We start from the raw sequence: 21,060 nt of genomic DNA, 5'->3' as shown, positions 1-21,060 counted from the left end.
GAATGTCTTCAGAAGTATAATTCTCACTGCTATTCAACCCAAGAAAATGGACGATGGAACGAGAAGCCAAGAACAGACAATGGGAGAAATCAGCCAGAAATGAGTGAGACAGAAATACTTACAATGAAGTCCCAGATCTCCTGGAAGAAATAGAGCAACTATGTCTGAAATTAAAGGGGAGATTTCTGAGAGGCCAGAAGCAAGACTCTGGAAACTGGAAGAGATAAAGCCTGCTCCAGCTCTGGTTAAGGGAGACATCGTAGGATGACAAGCAACTTAACGTATGAGACAGAGGAGGGCTGGGATCTACCCTCCCTCATCTCAGGGGACTTGTTCACCATTTGTGAGGACACATTGAATAGGATACTATTTCTAACAATATCGCTGGGTGACAACTCCCTCTCCCCTCCCCGTCTCACACACAGACTTAACGGCAGAAAACAGCAACTTTATTATACTCATGGCACCTGTGGGTCAGGAATTGGACAGTATAGCAGGGGTGGCTTGTGTCTGCTCTCTGATATCTGGGGCCTCATCTAGGAGTTTGGAATCATCTGGAGGTATCTTCACAGTTGATGCTAGATGTGGCTGTGACCGCACCAGAGCTGAGAGCTGGAGAAATCACAAATGACCGCCCCATGTGGTATTTCTGCAGGAGCCGGCCTGCGCCTCCTCATCTGAGGGGCCAAGTTCCAAAAGTGAGTATCCCAAGAGGGCCGGGGAGACAATCACTTTCTGTAATCCAATCTTAGAAGTCACACAGTGTCACTTCTTCCAAAGTCACAAACCCACTCAGCTTCTGGTGAAGGGAACATAGATTCTGCTTCTCCAGGGGAGGAGTGTCAAGGTCACGTAAAGAACAACAGGTAGGATGGGTGTTACCCTTCTGGTCATCTTTGGGAAATAAAATCTGCCGCATGTGGATGGCAATACTGAACTGCTCTTCTTGCCTGAGTTTGGGGTCGTCCTTTTTACATCCCTCTACACCTGGGGCCTTAAAGCTAAATGAGCAAAGTACTGGCTCCACGTGAGAGACCAATAGGTCAGCATTTCTTCCAACAGTTCAGATTAGGAAGGGGTGGCAGCATAATATGTTATCACCTGGAAGGAAAAATCTCTTCCAGTGCAGGGAGTGGAAGAATACAAACAAAACACGATTTGGGAAAAGCCAGAAGCAATATAAACATATCCTGCTTGGAGAACCAGTGGAGATGAGCAGCAGGACGAAGATCCAGAAGAAACAGAGGGCAGGCGAAGGCCATACAAGGAAAAATATTTCCTGTGGAATAAAAATAAACCTTGGATGGGGCATTTGGCCAGCTCAGTCAGTAGAGCATGTGACTCTTGATCTCAGAGTTGTGAGTTCAAGCCCCACACTAAGTGTAGGGATTACTTAAAAATGAAATACTTGAAAAAAGAAAGAAAGAAAGAAAGAAAGAAAGAAACTTTGGGCAGAATTAGCCAGTCTTAATTTATGAAGTGTACACAGCAAACTGTTTTCAGTTGGGAGGCAGGGGGCATTAACTGAGAGGTTATTTGTTGTTAATGTGTATTCTGTCCTATTAGGAAAGGATAGCTCAAATGGGGACCGTACTTCTAAGAGATGGTGATATCTTAGAACTGCTTAGTACTTTACTATTATTACTTCTTATAAATTTGTTGTAACAGATATACCACATTCATTTCTTCTCATGTTATGTTTTTTTAATGTTACGTCTTTTATTTATTACATTGAGTGTCCAGTATCCTAATTTGCGTTATCTCTGAATCTAGGTTATACTTTCTGGAGTCTGTCAAACTATTTAGTCATCACTACCTGGAACATTTTAGCACCAGGTGGCAGCAAAATCTGAGAGCTGAGATAAAATTCTTGGCAGGAAAGTAAACACCTAATTAAGAATTTACGTCAAACCTCAGGATCGTTAATCAGGAGTAACAAATGCATTACTTCCCAGCTCCCCTAATTTCTATTTAGATTACCCCCTCCCATTTTAGTGAGTGATTATCCAGATCGTGTACATACCCTACCTCTGGTCCCCACACGCTCACACATGCTCCTACAGACACAGAGAACAGCCAGCCAGCCAAGTGTACTGTGCTGGAAGCTTGCTTCCGAAGGGCGAGCACTAGCATAGCCCAGAGCACAGAGAACCAGCGGAATAAACCCAGCTGGAATCTGTTAGGGAAATCCAGGGTCTAAAATAACAGAGACCAAGTTCAAATACCAGTTTCCAAATGGCCAGAAGCAGACCCAAAGTTAGGGACCTGAATGAGACAAAGAAGAAATATAAAGCAAGGACAAGTATGAAGCCCAACAGTAACTCACCTTTAGAGGTCAGTGAGAGCAGCTGCTTGGTTATTTTGAGCTGACCTAAAGAGACAGAGAAGAAACTAGAGCCAGGCTCTCTTCTTAAAGGTATTCAAGGGTTGACTACATCACCTTGACAGGATTCTCCAACTACCTGAGCTGGCTAATGAACAGAGTTCTGGGATCCTTTTCTGGTTTTACCGGGTACTTGATGGGTGATCCAGACTGGCTGTTTCCAAGCTAGAGTTGACTTCTTCATTAGATGAGACTTGGTACATATGTAATCTTGCCAGAAGAGATGGCGGTGATTTGGGATGGCAGTTCCAATTTGCTCTTATTTAAGAGGCACTGCCTTTGTCCATTCAGATTTTATCTGGCTGGGAGGCTTGGTACTTAAGCTGTCAAACTGGAGAGAGGTGCATACATTTTAAACCAAATACAAAATCATTTTAAAGTCCATTAAGCAGACTTTTTGTTGTTGTTGGAGAGTAATTCAAAATTGCCAAGCAACTTTATTTTCAGAGGCTTCCTTAATCATAATAAAGTTCCAAATCGTATTTTTCAATAATTATATTTCACAGGCATTTTTTAAAAAGCAGGTGTCGGAGCTTTTAGACATTTCCAATCCTTTTTGCTATTTATTGTAAAGGCCCATAGTTCTGGCCTTGGAACATGTATCAAACTCTTGAATGAGATACCATCATTTGAAGACTCTCTATAAGATTTGGAAGATTTGTTTTATAATCTTCCTTTATTCCTGAAGATTTCCATACAACACCATGTCTCACTGCATGGCTGTAAAAATGGATTTTCATGTTATACGTCTAAAGGAAAAACAACAGTGTTTGCTCCGTAGAACATTTCAGAAGCTGTTTTAACAGGTGGGAGGATTAAAGCTTTTGCTCTTAAGATCAAGAGCTGGTCAGTAACTGCCTCTTGAGAAGTAGCTATGTCTATCTCTGGCTTTGCAAACTAGGAGGTAGACTGTCTTCACAGAGCAGGTGTTTGGGGACAGCTAGCAGCAAGATGAAACAAAAGTACCTCGCGATGAAGCATTGCCAGGTATCCAGAGAGGCCTCAAAGAAGCCATACCCCCTACCCCCGCACCGTGTGATCTCCATGTTTCAGAGGCTACACCACAGGAACCTGACTTAGCAGCATGGGGAGAGTGGATCTCTCTCTCTCTACCTCTCTCTCTCTGTCAGAGAGACACCTACTAACAAGCACTGGTGTATAAACCAGAGAGCTCATTTATTTATTTATTTTCATTTTTTTCTTTTTGGAGTCCCATTTGCTAGCCTATATCTCGAGACTAATATATTCTTCATATATAAGCAGATCTACACAGAAAACAAAATTATCATTAAAAGTCTGCTGCACTTAAGCATAGATGAATAACAAGGGAAATTAGCACAGGATTCAAGTGTTCGGTAGCACTAGCTTTGACATAGCCCAATGTACTTATCTCCATAAGGAGCAAGACAGATTAAATCCCGTACTTGTTCCTTTATCTGGACTTGATCTAATAGCTTTTTCTAGTTCTGACATTTTATATTCAATTTCAACTTGATTTCCATTTTCTTCTGGTGCAAATGGAAGCATAACAGGAACTCAAAGGGTCAGACAGAGCACAATGGTAGAGAACTGTGGCTCAAGATATACGAGGAAGAAAGAGTGCCTTTAACCACGCTCCATGACTTCAAATCTCTAGACCCAGATAAATTCTTTCCCACAATGTACAGAAACACAGACACTGTTTGTCATCCTCTGAGACATTGAGCCATCACAGAAATGAGAAAAGGTGCTTATGTACTAGAAACAAGTACATGTTTTCCATTTTTAAATTGAGAAATGATTTGAGCCTGAAAATAAAGGACAAGCTACGAACTCAGTCTAATGTAAACCTCTGGAAAAGTTTAGGCAGGTTATTGAGCATTGAAAGGAATGAAGTGGTCCCCAGGAAACAACATAAGTTCACTACCCATGAATTGCCATTCATCCAGTTCATCCTTTCTATTCTAGGCTGGGTTATTAGCAGGCATATGTGTTTATTGGTTTATCAGATGTAAATGTAAATCATATTTAAGTCAATGAAAACAAATCCAAGTTTAAATCATAAAATCAAATGGATAGCATTTAATTTTCTATGTTCCAAATGAGTTAATGCAACAGCAATTATATGTTCATTAGAAGTCTTTTTTTTTCCTTTAAGTTTTTTAATTTATTTATGAGAAAGAGGGAGAGAGCACAGAGAGAGGAACAGAGGGAGAGGGACAAGCAGACTCCACACAGGGCATGGAGTCCCACGTGAGTCTCTCTCTCACCATCCAGAGATCATGATGATCAGTCATGATGATCACCAGCCAACACCAAGAGTCCAAAACCGAACTGACTGAGCCACACAAGTGCCCCTCATGAGAAGTCTTAGTAAAACTCTGTAGTGAGTCCATCCTGACCGTGTGCCCACTCTACCTCCTAGAGTCACCTCAGGGGCAACATTTTAGTTCTAACACTATTGCCTCTATCTAGAACATCTATAAATTCCTCTTTCAGAATTCCCTTCTGAAGTTTACTTTCTGTCTTCCCAGGTAAAGAAAGTCATTCCCCTTTAAAGAATGGGTTTTTTTTTTTAACTTTTTCAGAAATGGTCAAGTCTATTAGAAACCAAAAATATGAACTTTGATCACCTTGTCAATTAGATAAGGGGGTGGGGAAGTGAAGAAGGTGAAGATGAAGGGTATACATGTAAACCAAGGGAACTGATTCAGCAGGGGATCTTGTAAATTGGACCTGAAAGCAATCTTTAGACAGGAATTTTTTTTTAAGACACGAATTTTTTTAATGGAAGAAAACGTCCTTAATACTTTCAAATCCTTAAAGATCATCTTGCTTTCAAATGTTTAAAAATGCAGGTTTAAAGTGATAAGGGAGATTGAATATAGGAAGACTACAGACTTTTCTATACTTTCCTTTATTCTGATACAACATTGTAACCTGAGCCATACAAATATCTTTTAGTAACAGAACAGATTTCATTCCACTTCAGATGCATTTTTATATGTATGATTTTTTAAATTGAATAACAGATTATCTTCTTGGGCTCTCATAGGCTATAAATCTTAGTTCTTTTATTTAAACTTAAATGGAATTTTTAAAACACATAGGAAAAAAATTTGGATAGTTTTAAGTTTATATCTCTGCTTAAATTCTTTGGAAAACAGAATTCAAAATTTAACTCTAAATGTAATTTTTTTTTAACCCATAGACTCACATTATATTCATAACAGTGTTACAGATGACTTTAACCAAATTTTGAAAGTTAGGAGATCAGCAGTAGCATCAGAAAGTAACCCCTGTGATGTTACTTTCCCAATATGCCTCATCCATGCAAATTTTCCCAGGGGACACTTCAAATAATTGTCACCAGAAGTTAATTGAAAAAGAAGTTTTTAAAAATAAGAAATGATGTTTATTTATAACTTAACCTTATCCAGGAAGGATTAAAGATGACTTACAAAACTATATATAATTCCCAACAAGTTTTTTTTTAAAAGCAAGGGAAGGATTAAAAAGAAAAAGAATGTGGGGAAAGTAAGCCAGGACTAAAGTGAGCTTTCATGGGACGCCTGGCTGATCAGTTGGTAATGTATGTAACTTTTGATCTTGAGGTTGTGAGTTCAAGCCCCATGTTGGGTATGAAGCCTATTTAAAAAATAAAATAAAAATAAAGTGACTTTTCACATTCATGCTTTGAAGTCCTGTATACCTGCTAAATTTGACTTGGGCTTTCTAACAGCCACTACAAAGAAAGAAACAAGCAGTCCAAAGATTCATAAAGTTAAAATTTTTTTTTAAAAAAAGAGTCTATTTAGAGAGGGACAACATTTTAGGTTCTAATCCCTGAGGATAGAGGAGCTTAATTGTCGGTTAACCTAAAATATTTCCTGATGGTAAACGGAGCTGGTTATGAGTAGAATTATGTAATTTTCAGGAGTACTTGAAATATAATTCAGACCATGTCACTCCTCTGCTCTGAAAGTTCAGGAGCTCACCATTAACTTTTTGAGCATTGAAAAGAATGAAGTGATCCCCAGGAAACAACATAAGTTCACTACCCATGAATTGCCATTCATCCAGTTCATCCTTTCTATTCTAGGCTGAGTTATTAGCAGGCATATGTGTTTATTGGTTTATCAGATGTAAATGTAAATTATATTTAAGTCAATGAAAACAAATCCAAGTTTAAATCATAAAATCAAATGGATGGCATTTAATTTTCTTTCTATGTTCTTGACCTGGTATTTGGTGTCCATCCTCAGAACCAAATCAAGGTGAGCTCCATGAAGGCAGACATCATTTCCTCTTCAATACTGTGTTATGGGCATTGTCGCAAGCCTTTGTGACAGAGTGGGTGTCAAAAGAGGCTCAAAGGTATCATATAGAGGAACTCTCAATCAGCCATGAAAGTTGGTGGAAACCTCTCCAGCTCTCATCTCTGTTCTTGATAGGCCTCCCTGCCAACTCTTCCTGTTGAATGCTGTCCAGAATCTTCAGAGTCAATAGTAATAATAATAATATCTCCGTCACCTACAATAGCCACACTATTATAACACTATACATTTATTATATTATATATAATTACCATATATGCTTATTTTATTATATGCTTATTCCTAGACACTGTAATAACATCGCTTTTCATTTGTATAGTGCTCTACAAAGTGGAGACACAATCATTTTAAACTGTTCTCACAACCAGCTTGCTCTGTGATCTGAGTAGGGATCACAGTCCCTCCCCTACAATGCAGAAACCAATCTTGTAGATGAGCAATCTTTATCAAGTGGTATATGCCATTTCCTCCCGATTTCTGCAATGGGATGTGGTGTCTTCCTCTCCTTCAGATCCTGGGGGGATTTTTGTTTGCGCATCTCTTATAATGCTTAATAGTAACTCCATACATTGTATGTAGTGCATTATAGTTTAAAAACACTTGCTCATGCTAAATTCCTGTTTCTTTCTCATCCTCACAACAATTTCACTTAAAGATAAATAATCATCTCCTTATCTTAAAGCCCCTGCTGCTCTCTCCACACTCTCTAAAAATGCAGAAAGTGAAAGCGGTTCAGTAGATTACACCAGCCATCACCACCACCATATCACTTCCCCATCCTCCGAGAATAAGGGAAACTAGCATTTTTAGATCCCTCCTCTCTGCCGGGTGTTGGGATGCATTTTTATAGACAATACTGCTTCAGTTTACCTCTCTTTGCCTTTAGATTGTTAAATTTGATTCCCTTCCTCCCTGTCCCCCACCAAAAAATAAAAAAATAAAAAACAAACCCCAGCCCAAATCTAGAAATCTAAAATATATACTTTCCTTCTCTGTGGATACTTCGATTACTGAGATAAAAGAAAAAGGCTAGAGAAGCTGAGAAGGAATTGACACCCTTTCTGAAACTCTGCTACATTGACTGATTTAGGGACCAGTTCTGGCTGGAGTTTAGCAGGATGGTATCACACATAGGGTAGATCAAGGATCAAGGATGTGCTGACAAGAGCTGCCAGTTAGAGGAACTTCTGTTGAAGACTTCATCAGGTAGAAGAAGACTCCAAGAGAGGTGATTTGGTGAGGAGGCTTTTCATTCCTCACCTTGGTTCGGAGTGACAATTTCGAGACAGAAGGTGGCTGGGCAACAGAACCAAGATGGAAGCCACCACCAGAAATCTCCCAGTCTGAGTACAGGAAAATCCCCGTACCAAGATGGTACATTACACAATTCCGAGGGACACCCTTCACATGGAATACAGTGGCCATAGTGCCCTTAGAGTTGTACAACATGTGGTCTGTCCCTTGGAGTTTGGCTCTTCCCTCCATTCCACTGAGTGCCATAGGGGATATCCATGTTGGAGACCCTCAAGAGAATTGGGAACTCTCATGCTTTCATAACTCATTTGATGATCTGGTGGTTGGTGTTTTGATTTCAGCTCATTTTATGACTTCCTATAACTTCCTATTAAAGATGGGGCGTGCAGGGAGCGTAATGGAATTCTCTAGACATGCTGAGTCAGAACATGAAGGCCAGCATCACTCCCCAGCGTGACTCCTCCCACAGCATAACTCAGACTCCTTGTGGCAAAGACTGCCCTGGAAAGAGGTCTATTTTACCCAGACGGTGTGGCCTCCATTGTTTTAGCTATGTTTTCCTGGGGGAGAGCATCACCTCTTGAGAAAGTGAATTCTAAATTATTCCAATTCATATATAGGGCCTGGTGACTCTTCTCTACCCCTTTTGGTTCTCAAAACTAACTGCACTTTAGAATCAAATGCCTGGTTTCCATTTAGGAACAATTAAATCAGGATCTCTGAGATGGAGTCCAGACAGCTGTTTTTTTAAAGGTCTCCAAGTGGCTTTGTTGTGCCATCAGGGTTGGGAATCTATGCATCAGGTGGTTTTATTTTTCTTTTTAAAGATTGTATTTGTTTGAGAGAGAGAAAGACAGCTCATGCACAGGTATGCAAGGGAGCAGGGATTGGGGAGGAACAGTGTGGGAGGGAGGGGGACAAGGAGACTCCACACTGAGTGTGGAGCTGGATGCAGGGCTCTATCTCACGACTCTGAAACTACCACCTGAGCTGAAATGAAGAGTCAGATGCTCCATCAACTGAGCCCCCCAGATGCCCCACATCAGGTGCTTTTCTTATTATTCCTCCGATCTCACCCTCACTGACAAACTGAGCTTCGGAAGGTATGCCCAGCTGGAGAAGCTCCGTTGTGAAACTGGAAAAGAAACCAATGAGATTGCAAAAGCCATGAAACAAACAACATCATCTAAAACAAATATTTTTCCAATGCTACATTCCAGGCCACCAGCTGTGAACAAACAATAAATAACACAAGGCGCCTGCCCTCAATGAGCCGTGCTCAAGTTGGAAATACAGACATGAGAACAACTCTACTGCAGAGCAAAATTAAATGAAGGTACTGTGGGAGCACAGGCTGGGGAAAAAAGGGAGGGGTTTGGGGGAGAGAAAGGATTTGGGATAGGTCTTCAGGAAGGAGTAAAATTTCCATCAACAGAAAGGAGGCAGAAAGCATTGGGGGGGGAGGGAGGGGGGAAGAGTATCAGCAAAGACGCAGAAGCAAGAAAGTAGTTGGGGTATTAAGGAATTACAGGAACTTGGTAGAGCTTCAGAAAATGGTGGGCTACGTGGTTGGACATTTAAATTGAACTTTGGAGGGCCTCAGAAGCCCCTACAAGGAACTGTAGGTGTGGGTGAATCTGCTATGATGTGTGTCTTAGATGGAAGGGGGCAAGACACAGGTACAGAATTAAATAGTGCCATGACCAGATGTGAAACAAATAGGAACATGGTCAACATGAATTTTGATAAATGCAACCGAGATAATAATTCATTCTGCCCTTAGGCAACCCTCTGTCTGCTTATCTGACCCCACTACTCTGGAAACCTGAATATACCTTGGTTGTATTCTTTGTGTCTCTTACATCATTCTTTCTGTTCAGAATACACTTTCCTTCCTTTGTCAATAATTCCTATGTATTGAACAAACTCGGAAATCATCTTCTCAGTGCTTCTTTCTATAGCACTTTTTAAGGACAGCTAATAATAGCGCACTGTCTTCCCTTCCAGACTATAAGCCCCTAGAAGACAAGAAAAGAATCTTTAAACCCTCAATCACCAGGACTAGGCATAGTAGTTGGCTTGGTTGGCTATATAGACTGATGGAATAAATGAATGGGAAAGCTCTTACCATGTGTGTGAAAGATTTAAACTTAGCAATCATGAGGGCACTCGGGGGGGGTTAAGTTGGTTAAGTGTTGGACTCTCAGTTTCCGCCTAGGTCATGATCACAGGGTTGTGAGATCCAGCCCTGTGTCCAGCCCCCTGTGGAAGCCCAGACCTGCTCATACTCAGTGGGGCGGAGGTAGGTAGGGGGGACAAGTCTTCTTGAGCTTCTCTCCTTCCCCTTCCCCCCTCCCTCCTCCTCATCCTTCCCCCTCTTCAAGCATGTGCTCTCTCTCTCCCTAAAATAAATAAATAAGATCTTAAGCCTAGCAATCACATCCTTTAAGGTTTAAGCACAGACATCAGGAAATTTTTTCCATATTTAAAAAACCATATCAGGTTTCTCTTCTGAAGTATTCACTTATGCAAGCAAAATGAGTTGCTGAACCCATCAATTTATTTCCATGGGGGAAGCAATATTTCTTTCTTTGGAAATAATCTGCCAAAGGCATATTAAAGTTAATATGTCTCTTAGGCTAGAGGAAATACAAATACCACTCAAAAGCCCTTGCAATCCATCGAGACCTACAGAAAGGAAGAAATCCCCTAAGGGCTATGACAATGGTATTTGGGGCTTGCTGGGCGGAGAGAGAGGGAGGGTGGAACTTTTTGTGAATTTTGTTGATTTCCAATTCCTTAAATTTATTTCACTAGTTGGGGGATTAAAAGGTTTACTGGTGAGAGTGTCAGATGTCAAAGGATTGAAGACAGACTCTATAATCCTGCAAAAGAGAACTCCGGCAGCTTCTCCAACAGGAATCTAGAAATATTTGGTACCTTGGAAATCATTGTGCCCTATTGTTCAATTCTCTTGGCTCTTCTATGACGATCCTGCTGCGCCCGGAAGAAATGGCAGCTTACGTGAGCTTAACTCGTGTTGTTCTCATGCTCTCTTTGCAAGGCGCTCTTTCTCCTGGCTGTCTATCAGGTTTTGCCTCACATACTTTGATGCTGTGCTGTTAGTTGCACACATTAAGGATTGTTATGTCTTCTTGGAAAAGTAACCTCTTTATCATTATGTAATGTGCCCCTCTTTATTGATGCTAATTTTTCTTGTCCTGCAGTCTGCTTTGCCTGAAATTAAAAAAGCCATTTCTGCTTTCTTTTGATTAGTATTAGCATGGTTTATTTTTCTCTGTCCTTTTACTTTCAACCTTTCTGTGTCTTTATTTTTAAGATGGGTTTTGTGTGGGAAACATACACTTGGATCTTGTGTTTTAAGTTGATAATCACACTGACCCAAAAAACGGTATATCCAGAGCATTCATGTTAAAGTGCTTACTGATACAGTTGGTTTAATATGTACCATGTTTGTAACTACTTTCTATTTATTGCGCTTATTTCTCCCCTACTCCTTTTTGCCTTCTCTTGTATATCAATTCTATTTCTTTTTGAACTTTTTTTTAGTGATTATGCTAGAGCTTAGAATATATATTTATAACTAAATATACCTTCATTTTTTAAAAAGTTTTATTTATTTAAGTAATCTCTATGGCTCCACATGGGGCTTGAACTCAAGACCCTGAGATCCAGAGGCACATGCTCTTCTGACTGAGCTAGCCTGGCACCCCTAAGCATACCTTCAAATAACACTTTATCACTCTATGTGTAGTGCAGGTACCTTCCAACAAGAGTATTTCCCAATTCCTCCCTCCTATTCCTTAAAATATTGCCACCATTTATTTTATCTAATACATTGTTACTATTACTTTGAACTATTAGGTCAATGAAGAATAAGAAAAGTACAAGATTTTATTTTAATTTCACTTACTCCTTCTCCTGGGCTCTTCTTTCTTTATGTAGACCCAAATTTATGATCTATATCATTTTCTTTCTCCCTGAAGAACTTCTTTTAACATTTTCTTACAGATCAGATCTATTGGAACTGAATTCCCTCTTTTTGCAGGAGGTGGGGGTGGGGAGGGAATCTGAGAAAGTATTTTTTCTTCACTTGTATGTAAAGGATAATTTCGCTGAATATCAAATTCTAGGTTTCTGTTTTATTGTTTTGTTTTGTTTTTACCTCCAACACTTTAAATATTTCCCTCTACTCTCTTCTTGCTTGCATGGTTTTTGATGAGAATTCTGATGTAACTTTTATCCTTGGTCCTTACGTGAACCAGACTAACACCATCTTGTACAAATCCACCATGATGCCTGTCTTGTGACCTGAAAGCTTCTTGAGCACAATCCCTCTCCCCTCCACATTCTTTCTTTTTTTTTTTAACCACAGCCTGGAGATAGGACTTCAACATATACCCATTTTTAAAAAGATTTTATTTATTTACTTATTTATTCACTTATTTCTAGCAATTGGAGAGAAAGGCAGAAGGAGATGGAGAGAGAGAATCTCAAGCAGATTCCACACTGAGTACAGAGCCCAACTCAGGGCTTGATCCCATGACCTGAGCCGAAATCAATAGATGCTCAACCCCTGAGCCACCCAGGTGCCTGACACACCTATTCTTAGACATTCTCCCCTTGGGTAGTCTCTTAGCTGTACTCCCAGCCCCTAGGGCTATATAAGGTTCTAAGGGAGGTAAAGCTGCAGAGATACATTTGTGTTGTGGGCACCCAATCAGCCTTCCGTTTTAAGTCTCTTTTTTTTTTCTTTTTTTTTAACTGATTCTTTTTTTCTTTTTTTTAAGATTTTATTTCTTTGACAGAGAGAGAGCACAAACAATGGGAGCATCAGGCAGAGAAAGAGGGAGAACAGGCTTTCCACTGAGCAAGGAACCCAACATGGGGCTTGATCCCAGGACCCTAGGATCATGACCTGAAATGAAGACAGACACTTACCCATCTGAGCCATCCAGGTGCCCTTAAGTCCCTTTAATAAAGTACTTCTCATAAAGCTGTACTTCGCCTCTTTCTTCTGTCTTAGGCTTCTTTTGCCTTTGGAGGTGAGTTTGCATACACCTCCCCTTCACTAATAGTTTTCTATAGGTAAGGTGTTTTGTTTTATTTTTTTTTCTCTCTGGCTTCTTTCAAGACTTTTTCCTTTTTTTTAAGATTTTATTTATTTATTTATTTGACAGAGATCACAAGTAGGCAGAGAGGCAGGCAGAGAAAGGGGGAAGCAGGATCCCTGCTGAGCAGAGAGCCCGACATGGGGCTCGATCTCAGGACCCTGGAATCATGACCTGAGCTGAAGGCAGATGCTTAACCCACTGAGCCACCCAGGTGCCCCCATTTTTTCCCTTTTTTTGAGTTTGAATATGATATACCTAGGTATAGATTTTTTGGCATTTCTTTTGCTTGGTTTTCTCTGAGCTGCCTGCATCTGTGGTTTGGTGTCTGTCATTAATTTTGGAAAAAGCTGTTACTACTTCAAATATTTCTTCTCTTTCTCTTTTCCTTCTGATATTCCAACTAGTGTATATTACATCTTGTGAAATAGCCCTACAGATTTATCCCGTTCTTTACTTTTCTTTTTTTTTTTCCCCCTTCTCATTCTGTTTTTCTCTTTGCATTTCAGTCTGGGGGGTTTTTATTGGTGTGTCTTCATCCTCACTGATTCTTTCCTTGGGACCATGTCCAGTCTACTGACAAGCCCATCAACGGCATTCATCATCTTGGCATTTTCTTTTGGTTCTTTCTTAGAGTTTCCATCTCTCTGGTTACATTACCCATCTGTTCTTGCATGTTGTCAGCTTGTCCCATTAAGCCCCTTGCCATATTAATCATACTTATTCTAAATTCCCTATCTGATCATTACAGAAACTATATTGTATGAGTCGGCTTCTGATCCTTGCTTTGTCTCTTTAGACTGTATTTCTCTCTTGCCTATTAATAGCCCTTGCCATATTTTGATGAAAGCCAGACATGATGTGTCAGGTAGTAGGAACTGAGGTAAATAGGCTTTTACTGTGAAGTTTTGTGTTAATCTGCCTAGAACTAAGCCTTATTTAATGTCTGCTGTACCAGTAGGTATCAGAGGCTTCAATTTCTTACAGTATTTTTGTTTTTAAAATTTTCCTAAAAACTTCTTATATAGAGATGCACCTTGCCCACTCTTTAAGTTGTAATCCACTATGATAACATTGGAGTGGTAGGGTGGTGGTCAGGTGTGGGGGAAGGGAACATCCTACAATCCTACGATTAAGTTTCAGTCTTTCAATGGGTTTATGTCCTTTGGCTGTGACTTTCACAAGTGTTTCTCAACCTTTCCCCTACCCCGCCTTAGGAGAGACAGGAAGGTTAAGAGGGGAGAGTTAGGGAACTTCTCATCTCCGCCCACCCACCCCCACCCCCAACTCTGTAAGTATCAGGCTAAATCTTTTCCTTTACAGAGCAGGTCTTTGTGGGGACGGCCCTGGGTGTGTTTCAAAATGGTTTCTTTTCACTGCCAGAAACAGGAGGAGTTTTTTCTTGGCTACAGAACTTGTTGAGGTTCCTAGAGGTAAAACCCATGCAGATGTGGGGTCCTCCCAAAGACTGGAGTCTCCAGGAGCTTCTCCCTGTCACACAAGTCTGCACTTCACCTAACAGTTTGACTTTGTTCCTCTTGTAAGAATGGGAGGGATGACTTTCAAGTTCTTTATATGATGGAGTCTGTAAAAACAAACAAATAGCTTTGTGATTTATTCAATTAGTCACTTATTATAGGTACAAGTCATTGAACTACAATCTACGGGTAGATAAGCAAACATGGATCCTGCCTTCAGGGAGCTTATATTCTTGCAGAAAATAAAAGCTTAAATTTGAGTCTAGTTGATACACAATGTATGGTGAGTTGCAAGTGGACAACATAGTGATTCAACATGTTATAGGTTGTGCCCTGCTCACCAGCGTAGCTACCATTTATCACCACACAACAGTGCTGCAAGATCATTGCTTACATTGCCTATGCTGTGCTTTTTATCCCGGTGACGAACTCATTCCATACTGGACACTGAGTCTCCCATTTGACTTCACCATTTTGCCCATCCCTTCGCCCTCCCCTTCCTACTGGTAATGTCAGTTTGTTCTCTGTCTGTATAGGTCTGTTTGTTTGTTTCTTCATTTGTTTTAGACCTAGAGGGTATTGTGCTAAGTGAAATAAGTCCAACCGAGAAAGACAATACCAAATGATTTCCCTCAAATGTGGAACCAGGGGGCATATATTCTACGGTGGTCCGGTACAAGACAACGTTTCAACCCCTGTGCTTGAATGTGTTATAGGCATGTAGAGGCATTAACTTCCCCAGCTTCCAGTATAACTGGGCCACGAGGCAGAAGCTAAGAGCAACTTCCTTAGTTTTGTTTTATAAATATCATCATCTTCTATTTGTGCCCGGACAAGGAAAAGGTTGAAAAGCATTGAAGATGGTGACGAGACACATACTAAATTATTGTAATAAAATTGAGACAGTGATGTATCACAAGAAGATCAGATTATAAGGTAGGTATTTGGAGGAGGCAGGCATTAAATTGAAAAATTCTAGAAATATGGGAACAGGTCACATTTGGGGTGAACATGGAAAGATGAGTAGGATGAGCAAAGAAGGAGGGGCAACTGGTAGAGAATATTTCATGTGGAAGATACTGTGCAGGATTGGGGGAAGGATTGGGATGAAGAATATCAAAGAGTTTAATTTGATTAGAGCACAGGATGTGTGAAGGGGAGTAGTGGGAGATAGAAATGGGAGCTGGAAATCAAGGTAGCACCGTGCAGAATATCTATCAAGTTGCTCATCTGTGTATCTATCATATGATATTTTATTTATTTATGTATTTCTTTATTTATTTATTTTGCGGGAGAGAGATGGGGGAAGGAACAGAGGGGCAGAGAGAGAGACTCTTAAGCAGACTCCACACCCAATTAAGACCTGATGCTGGACTCAATCTCACAACCCTGAGATCAGGAGCTGAGCTGAAATCAAAGAGTCTGACGGTTAACAGTTGAGCCACCCAGGCATTCCATCTATCATGGTATTTTAACTGGCATTCATGATAATATAAAATTCAAGATTCCTTGCAAATGGCCAAAGTTTAAATAACATTTAATATGGTTCTAATGCTAAGTCTGTTTACTGAGTTTGTTTGTGAGTAAAGCGGTAGAAGTTTATTCAGTGAAGATGCAGAAAAAGCTCTCAAGAGTGAGGGGGTCCCAACACAGTTACCAAGGAGGGCCTGCAGGGTTGGTCTTTTATAGAACGCTGACTAGGGAACTTAAATCTTTTTAACATCTCTATTGATATCACCATTGTCATCACAAATAGAAATTTACATATTTGGAGGGTGAGCTGGCTAGTGAGAGGTGTGGCTATAAGGAATTAATGTCAGTGAATAAAGCAAAAATTAGTGACAAAATTACCCTTGAAAATTGTTTACATTGCCTATAAGGTCCATCAAGCCTGGTTTTATAAATACTACCTTATGCAATAGAGCACACCAAGTTTTGAGAATAATTAAGGTAATGAAAAGAACAAAAACTGGAGTGTGTAGGGGACTTTCTAGGCAGATGTCTGGGCATTTAAGAAACTGTACGTGTGAAATGATTATCAAATTCCTAAGTGGTGAATGGTTGATGAGTGGAGAATTCCAGAGTTACTGTATGCTCACAGAGTTTACTCCTGTTGGTTTGGTACGAGGTCTCTGTAACGGTAATATACATGAACAAAATGGCGATGTGGTGTGTGTGTGTGTGTGTGTGTGTGTGTTTATGTATACGTGTGTGGTGGTGGTGGTTGGGGAGAGTAAAGCAGAAAATGGAGAGGGGTAAGTACTAAAGTCAGCTGGAACCAGGAATTTGAATGTGCTCCAAACTATTTCTTTTTTGTGTACCTTTCACCTCCCTCCCCTCTCTATCTCTTTCATGGCTTTTTATTTTATTTTCAAATGGATGAAGGGCTTTAACAAGGGTAGGAATTACTGTTGCTAATTCACCTCTATCTCAAAGAGAGGTAATAGAAATAATATTAAGGAAGGATCTATTTCCTTATTTGCTAGGAGGTTTTGTTTGTTTTAAATCAAGAATTGCTAGCTCTTTATTTATTTTCCTTTTTAATTGTGGGATAACTTACCTAAAGTACATAGCTCTTAGGTATACAGCTTGATGAATTTTCACATATGTAATCACACCATGTCAATGTATAGAACATTTCCAGCACCCTAGAAATCTCCTTATGCCCTCTCCCAGTTAAAGCCATCCCAAAGGTAACCACTATTATCACTTTATTTTCAACCTTTCTTTATCTCAGTTCCCAAGATGGTTGGAATGATAGAATGCACAAAGAAATAGAATGCATTCAGAACTGCAGTAGGTGTTTTAATAATTCATGGCTCAAGAAAAACCTAGTGAGGATAGTGGCTTTTAAATGTTTTTTGAGGGACACCGGGGTGGCTCAGTAGGTTAAGCATCTGCCTCCAGCTCAGGTCCTGAGCCCATTGAGCCCTGCGTCTTGCTCCCTGCTCAGCAGGGTGTCTGCCTTTCCCTCTCCATCTCCCCCTCCGACCACTCATGCTTGCTTTCTCTTTCTCTCTCAAATAAATAAATAAAATCTTTTTTTTTAAAAAAAAGTTTTTTGAACATGACCTGTAGTAAAAAGAAAATACACCCCCCCCAAAGAAAACAAAAGAACTTTTTTAACACCATGAACTAGGACATACCTATATTCATCTCAACACAGTTACAAATAGGTTCTAAGAGCAGCATGGCTTCCTCTAATTTACCAGTCTATGGAATGAAAAACAGGGCCACTAAGAGCTCTGCTGTGAGCATCTTCTCCTTTCAAGAAACCAGTCAGCCTGAGGCTAGAATCCTATCCCCAAGACTATATTCCCGGGAAAGGTATCTTGTTGTTCCGGTTTGAGGTGGGTGTCTGCTCCTGGACCTGTGGTCCGGGCCTTGCATTCAGGCTTATACAAAATGGCTGCCAGAGGCTCATAACCAATAGCACGCACTTCTGGTGGGGAGAGGCATTTCCCAGAAAAGGACTGGGCTGGGACAATAACCACGGAAGTCTATATCATGGTGCCAAATCTAAATTTGATTCTCAGGTTCTCCTTATACTCAATGATACTAAAAAAAGTATTTCTTAATTCATATAGTGAATATCTATTATTTTCTTAGTCTTTTCAACATTTTCATGTTCCAAGAACTGTGCTAGGTTCTAAGCAAATAATAATATATACGTTTTCTCAAGAAACAGCTTTATTCAGGTATGATTGACATTCAATAAACACACATACACATATTTAAAGTGTACAATCTGGGGGACTCCGGGTGGCTCAGCTGTTTAAGCACCTGACTCTTGGTTTTTGGCTCAGGTCTTGATCTCAGGGTTAAGGGATTGAGCCCCAGGCTCAACGTGGAGTCTGCTTGAGATTCTCTCTCTCTTCTCTGCTCCTCCCCTGCTGGCGTGTGCTTTCTCTCTCTCTGTCTCTCAAATAAATAAATAAATCTTTAAAAAATGCATTAAAAATAAAGCATACAATTTGGTAAGTTTTGATATACATATTAACCCAAGCAACTAGTACCACAATAAATATAATGAACATATCCATCACCCCCAAAGTTTCCTCATGCCCCTTTATAATTTTTCCCTCTGCCCTCAACCCATTTGGCTATTCTTCTTCTTTTTTTTTTTTAAGATTTTATTTATTCATTTGACAGACAGCGAGAAAGCACAAGTAGGCAGAGGGGTAGGCTGAGGAGAGGGATAAGCAGGCTCTCTGCTGAGCAGGGAGCTGAATGTGGGGCTTGAACCCAGGACACCAGGATCATGACCTGAGCCAAAGGCAGACACTTAACTGACTGAGCCACCCAAACACCCCTAGCTATCATTCTTATTCTTCAAATAGGTCCTATAATTCCTTATAAACACAAACTTGATTCTACTACTTCGAATGTGGTCATTTATTCCAATACATTTTAAAATAGGCAATTTAGGAAAGCTATTTCTCTCTCTCTCTTACTGAACTTCGTTTCGATTTCAATTCATTCATTTGGGTTTTCCAAGTAGGCAATCCTAATATCTGAAGAGATTTTTCCCCTTTTCTTTCAAATATATATATTTACTGTTTTATTTAGTTATGCCTTCCCATTTCAGTTAGGACCTGGGGAAAATGTTGGCTGGCACCTGCAGGCCTGCCTGACAACTTCAGGGCTCCCAGGCATGAAAACAAAGGGTTCCACACATTGTATGTTTAAATATTTAGAGATTATAAATCAAGCTAACAAACTGTTAGATTAAAAAGCTTTATCCTGCTACCTTGACACACCTAAATGATAGCAAACATACAGATAACAGCCCAAAGGCTAGGTTCAAATTTAGAGTCCTTGAGTGCCACATCTCCCCACTATGGTTGAGGCAGGTTTTCAGAACTTATTTTGAATGACCTTCATTTCAAAAGATTTTGTTTAATTGACCCTTACATGAAGAACATCTTCCCATGGCATGGCTTAATACTTAATATTTCTTCTTAAAATTAAAAATTTATGAGTCCTTCATTCCTAGAGTAAAACAAACATCGACATTCATTATACCCACAAAGAATCTCCAACTTGCTTATATATATTTTTTGCTTTAGTTTAGAAATTGCTTTTTAAAACTTTCTCACAGCTCCTAATATTCTTTTGTCTACAATTTCCACCTGTACTCCCACTCCACTGGGAGACCTTAAGATCTGACTTTCCTGAGCTGTGTCTTGAACATCCTTATGACTTCTTTGGATAATGCTGTCAGGGGATACATTCTAAACAAGTCATCCGAAAATTCACAAACACGTAAGAAAGGGTGGGTCTGCAAGTCAGGTCACGTGACCCAAACAGGGCGTCAAAGCCAGTCCTCTGCTTGGTCATTGGTAGCATCTGGTAACTTGAAGAGCTTGAGAGGGGAAATTAGGATAAGTCAGTGGAGTTCCAACTCTGTTACTAACTGGCTGAACTGGAGTGAGTCACTTCAAACTTGTTTAACTTCAGCGTCATCAGTGAAATTGGGGTAAGGACAGTGGCATGAAGAACTCCCCAGCCTTGGTGGGGAGGGAAATCACAACTTGTCTGAGCTTCCATTTCTGTGCCTGTTAAGATTTGTGTCCTGTCCATCTCACAGGGTTTTGGGGGACAGAATGGGAGCAGGCACAACCTTTCGGAGCTTCAATTTCTACATGTGTTAAAAGCTTAGAACACATGGCCAGCCCGCCAATAAAATTCCTGTTAGAACAGGAAAATGGACAGAAAAACTTTGCAAAATGTAGAAAGCTATGCATGCGTGAATTAGGTCGTACTGAAAACAACACAGAGCCCTAAAAGGTGATTGTGGTCTTTCTCCTACTGGCTCCGGGGTTGCAACCTCACAACATAAAGCAGGATCACTTTCTTAAATCATTCCCGCGGTGGGGAGATATCACAGCGTCGGTGCCACACCCGGTAGGGCCCAACTGGGTCAGGAGGGGGCGTGGTCCAGCCCGGCCAACCCCTCACGACGCCCCGCCCCGTCGCACCCGCGCCTGCGCCGTGCATACCAAGCGGCCTCGAGCGCCCCGGCGGGAGGTAAGGGGTTTGCTGGAGGCTGTCTTGGGGGCGTCAGGCCCTGACGGGGTTAGTGGGCTGGGCGCTGAGCCCGCGGGCTGTAGAGGTGCCTGGTGGGAAGCCCCGCATCCGGTCCGGAGTGCGAGCGCTTTGAGGGTTCCTCCCGGCTCCGAGAAGTGGCGGTTTCGTTTTTGGAAGCTCTTTTCCAAGCGGGTGTTGGGAGGCCGCCGGCAGGGCGAGCGCGGCGGCCTCCCGGGGTCGCGGGGTGGGAAAGTTTCCTGCACCAACCCTGCCCGTGATGCGGCGTGGGCCCTAGGTCGTCAGGGTCGCCCTGAGGCTTGGTCCCGAGGCCGCCCATGCATCCGTTCTCTGGTGGGGGCGTCTAGTGCTTGTGGCTCAGGGGCGCCGTGAGCGACACTGCGAGGGGTGACACGAGGCTCGGGGAGCCGGTGGTCGGAGCCTCCTGGCAGCCAGACCCGGACGTGGTT

General features: G+C 41.1%; 1 protein-coding gene across 1 annotated transcript in view; it reads left to right on the top strand.

Annotated features, from left to right (window-relative positions):
• The first annotated feature begins 20,541 nt into the window (after positions 1-20,541).
• The window catches only part of STX17 (syntaxin 17), a 68,055-nt gene continuing 67,536 nt past the window's right edge, over positions 20,542-21,060 (top strand). The window contains exon 1 of the mRNA XM_046022641.1: positions 20,542-20,593. The gene's annotated coding sequence lies outside the window, so the exon portion shown is untranslated. The remainder of the gene's footprint in view (positions 20,594-21,060) is intronic.

This window comes from Meles meles, chromosome 11 (assembly GCF_922984935.1).
Source record: "Meles meles chromosome 11, mMelMel3.1 paternal haplotype, whole genome shotgun sequence".
NCBI classification, from domain to species: domain Eukaryota; kingdom Metazoa; phylum Chordata; class Mammalia; order Carnivora; family Mustelidae; genus Meles; species Meles meles.
Note: the sequence above shows the minus strand (reverse complement) of the source record. Positions and strands in the feature narration are given on the sequence as shown.